A 5,050-nucleotide genomic window follows, 5' to 3' on the forward strand; every position below is an offset into this window, starting at 1 on the left:
TGTTTCTGGCCCGACGAGGAAGGAGGCATTGCTAGATCTGGATCTGGAGAATGAGGTGGGGCAAGTGGAGCAAGTGTCAGTAGGTGAACATTTAGGGAACAGTGATCATAGTATCATAAGGTTTAGATTAGCTATGGAAAAGGACATGGAGCAATCGAGAGTAAAAATGTTTAACTGGGGGAAGGCCAATTATAGTGGGATAAGAATGGATCTGGCCTGGGTAAACTGGAATCAAACATTGGCAGGCAAAACTGTAATGGAACAATGGAAGGCCTTTTTAGCAGGAAATATTTCAGGTACAGTTGAGGTACATTCCCACTAGGTGCAAAGGCAGGGCAACTAAAATCAGGGCTCCCTGGATGATAAAACAGATAGAGAATATGATGAAGCAGAAAAAGAGCGCATATGACAGATGTCAGGTTATAAATACATCTGAGAATCAGGCAATATTTAGAAAGGTCAGAGGAGAAGTGAAAAAGAAAATAAGAGGGGTAAAGAGAGGGTATGAGAATAGAATGGCAGCCAATATAAAAGGTAATCCAAAAGTCTTCTCTCGGCATATAAATAGTAAAAGAGTAGGTAAGAGGAGGGATGAGGCCGATTAAGGACCAAAAAGGAGACTATGCATGGGGTACTAAACGAGTACTCTGCATCTGTTTTCATCAAGGAAGAGGATGCTGCCATGTACATAGAGAAGGAGGAAGTAGTGGAGACACTTGATAGGATAAAAATTGATTAAAGAGAGGTATTAAAAAGGCTGGCTGTACTTAAAGTTGATAAATCACCAGGAGCGGATGGGAAGTATCCAAGGATGCTGAAGGAAATGAGGGTGGAAATCGCGGAGGTACTAGCCATAATATTCCAATCTTCCATAGATACAGGGGTGGTGCCAGAGGACTGGAGAATTGCAAATGTTACACCATTGTTCAAAAAAGGGTGTAAAGACAAACCCAGCAACTACAGGCCGCTCAGTTTAACCTTGGTAGTGGGAAGCTTTTAGAAACAGTAATCAGGGACAAAATTAACAGTCACATGGATAGGTGTGGATTAATTTAGGAAAGCTAGCACGGATGTGCTAAAGGCAAATCGTGTTTACTCAACTTGATCAAGATTTTTGATGAGGTAACAGAGGGGGTTAATGATGGCAATGCAGTTGACGTAGTGTTCATGGATTTCCAAAAGGCATTCGACAGAGTGCCACATTATAGGCTTGCCAGCAAATTTGAAGCTCATGGAATAAAAGGACCAGTGGCAGCCTGGATACAAAACTGGCTAAGTGACAGGAAACAGAGAGTAGTGGTGAACGGTTGTTTTTCAGACTGGAGGAAGATATAGAATGGTGTTCCCCAGGGGTCAGTACTAGGACCACTGCTTTTCTTCTTGTATATTAATGATTTGGATGTGGGTGTACAGGGCACAATTTCTAAATTTGCAAAACTTGGAAGTATAGTGAACAGTGAGGAGGATAGACAGGCTGGTAGAATGAGCAGACACGTGGCAGATGAAATTTAACGGAGAAAAGTGTGAAGTGATACATTTTGATAGAAAGAATGAGGGGAGGAAATATAAACGAAAGGGTACAATATTAAAGGGGGTGCATGAAAAGAGAGACCTAGAGGTATATGTGCATAAATCATTGAAGGTGGCAGGGCAGGTTGAGAAATCTATTTAAAAAAGCTTACGAGATCCTGGGCTTCATGAATAGAGGTATAGAGTACAAAAGCGTGGAAATTATAATGAACCTGTATAAAACACTGGTTCGGCTTCAACTAGAGTATTGTGTCCAATTCTTGGCTCTGCACTTTAGGAAGGATGTGAAGGCCTTAGAGAGGGTACAGAAAAGATTTAAGAGAATGATTGCAGGGATGAGGGACTTCTGTTATTTGGACAGACTGGAGACGCTGGGGTTGTTCTCCTTAGAGCAGAGAAGATTGAGAGAAGATTTGATAAAGGTGATCAAAATCAAGAGTCTGGACAAAGTAGATAGAGAGAAACTGTTCCCATTGGCAGAAGGGTCGAGAACCAGAGGACACAGATTTAAGGTGATTGGCAAAAGACCCAAAGACGACATAAGAGAAAACGTTTTTTACACAGCAAATGGTTAGGATCTGGATTGCACTGCCTGAAAGGGTGATGGAGGCAGCTCAATCACTGCTTTCAAAAGGGAGTTGGATAAGCAACTGAAAACAAAATATTTGCAGGGCTACGGGGAAAGCGCTAGCGAATGGGACTAGCTGAAGCGTTCCTGCAGAGAGCCGGTACGGGCTCAACAGGTTGAATAGCCTCCGTGCAGTAACCATTCGATAATTCATTCTATGATCAGGATGTTCTTCATGCAAAAGTGATTAACATCAGGAATAGCGTTTGAGGCAAATGGAGCAAAGTCTTTGGGATCATTTAATAAATAATTGGATGCTGCAATGGGGGGTCTTTAGCATCTTTCTGTTTGGATAAATTAAAATAAGCCAAATGTTAGTAATAAAGCTAGAGAGTGAGAGTTAGAGAAGGAGGGGGATTGGTAGCAACAAAGAGGGGACAGGAATGGGATAGGAGAGAGAAACAAACACCAAGGGCCCAAACTTGGTGGCCTTACCGGCCACTGCCTCCGAGTTTTTTGGGTGGTCTCCCCTCGGTGCCAGTTTCCACTAGGCCTCCCGCCGGTGGGAGGGGAGGACTGCTGGAAACTGTCCGCTGACAGCCACTAGCGCGCAAGGCGTGTAGGTGACCTCCCGCCCGCCGAGCTGGCATTTTGGTCCGGGCGGGAGTTGGCAGCAGCAGGGGTAAGGACCGCTGCGTGACGGCAGGTCTAACCCCAATGGTACGTAAGAAGACCTGCAAAAAAAGGTTAGTGAACTTTTATTTATTTTTTCAACAATTTACGTGGATGGGGGTCCCCTGAAGGTGTTCCAGTGGGTTTTATTTTGTGTGTAAATTTTTATTTTTAGCTGTTGCCCCCTCACTGGGCCCGACTCAATCCTCAGAGACACTTTGGCGTCGAGATTGGGAGCTCCCGCCCGCTGCCGCCCAGATTCACGGCGTAAGTTGTTTTTTTGCTGCTGGGCGGTACTGGCATATTTTATAGAGTAATCTTCCTGGCAAAGTACCACCAGGTCTCTCAGCGGTCCTTTGGGCGGGCCTTAGCTTTCACCAAGAGTAGGAGGGAGAACAGCAGCGGGAGAGAGGGCAAGAAACAGACAGGATGGGAATGAGAGCAGCAGAAGAGAGTAGGAGTTACAGAGAAAAAGTAATGGGAAAATCAGAGGTAATGGGAGCAAACTGGTGAGAAGAAAGGTATGTGAGATACGAATTGGGAGAACAGGAGAGGAAGCAAATGAGATAGACAGTGGCAGCTACAGAGAAAGTGAGAGAGAGAATAGGAGCAAAAATATTAGGAGAAAAAAAGAGAGCAAGAGAAGAACCAGTAAAGAGAGATGGAGCAAGAGAAAGAGGCAAGAAACAGAGAGGGTGGAAATGCCAGAGAATGGAAACAACAGAGGAAGATGAAGAGCTACAAGGTTAGAGATTTAGGCAATAGGGGAGAGACAGAAAAAAATCAAAATAAGAGAGAGGGACCAACAGAGAGCCAAATAGTGAATTGGAGGAAGAGAGGATAATCAAGAGTGCACAAGCGAACAACAATGAGAGCAAAAGAAGAACAGGAGTGTAGGAGAAATAGAGAAAGGTGGGAGTGAGCGAGAGTAGGAGAAATAATGGTAGGTAACAAGGGATCTGCAGAAACAGCAAGTAAGAGAAATAGAGAGAGGGAGGTGGGAGAGAGATAGATTGAAAACAACAGAGAAAGCAGGAGCAAGATAAAGAGAGTGTCGGCAACAGCAAAATTGTGGGAGCAACAGAGTGAAAGATGAAGAGTTGATGGGAGTGAGAGTGGGAGCAACAGAGATAGAGAGCGAGGGAAAGAATGGAAGGAAGAGAGTACAAGAAAGAGAGTGGGAGCCAGAGCAAGCGTGGGAGCAAAAGAGAAAACAAGTAGCAAGGAAGCAACAGGGAAAACGAGCAATATGGAGAGTGGGTGCAACAGAGTGAATGAATAAGAGAACAGAAATGGAAGGGAGGGAGCAGCTGAGAGAAAGTGAAAAGAAAAGTGGGAGTGAGAGTAGCGAACCAACAAAGTGAGCAAAAGAAGGAAAGGGAGACACAGTATGGGAACAAGAGAGTGGGAGAAACGGAGGGAAAGATTGGGAACATTAGGGAAAGAGACTGGAAATGAGAGAGCATGAGTGGGAGCAAGAAAGAGAGTGTGCCAACGTCAGAGAGAAAGTGGGAGCAATGTAGAGCATGAGAAAAGAAGAGCTGGAACAACAGAGAAAGCAAATGGGAGCAACAAAGATGGACACAGGAGGACTGGGAGAAAGAGAAAGAGCTGGTGCAACTAAAGAGAGTGGGTGTAGCAAAGAGAGTAGGAGCAGCAAAGCGAGTAGAGCAACAACGGATGATAGAGCAAGAGAAGAAGATGCAGTCGTATTCAAATACAGTAAAATGGTTTCTGACTGATATTTGTGTTGATGGTGCAGGATATCATGGGGGAGGAGTGTATGTACTTGATAGCTAGGAACAAGCTAGAGGTGGGTCAGGCAGAGGGCTGGCTGACAATCAGAGTTGAGTTGGCAGAGAGAGTTGAAGGTGGGAACGGTTCATGCATCAGGTAATATGCCTTTCTTAATGGATTCTAGCATGGTTCCAGACACACATACTCACAGCAGGTGTTGTTCCACAGGCTTAAATGCAACATAAACAGTAGGAGGCCGAAAATTCCCGAAGTTTTATTTACCTCGGAGGACTTGACAGCCTTCATCAGTTCACCAAGGTATTTAGCAGGTCCCAGAGTTCCCTGGCTCATTTCATCTGAAACCTGAGGTGGATGATCAGATGGATTGGATGTGATGCTCTTCTCTGGCCTTCCCTGCATAAAAGAATTTGGTTGCCCCCATAATTTATGTTTAAGGTTGTGATGAACTCACAGAGACATCTTTTATCATTCAGAATCCTGTGATCACAATGCTGTGAGGTCACAAATGCAGAAACATGAAGA

Source organism: Pristiophorus japonicus, chromosome 15 (genome assembly GCF_044704955.1).
Source record: "Pristiophorus japonicus isolate sPriJap1 chromosome 15, sPriJap1.hap1, whole genome shotgun sequence".
NCBI classification, from domain to species: domain Eukaryota; kingdom Metazoa; phylum Chordata; class Chondrichthyes; family Pristiophoridae; genus Pristiophorus; species Pristiophorus japonicus.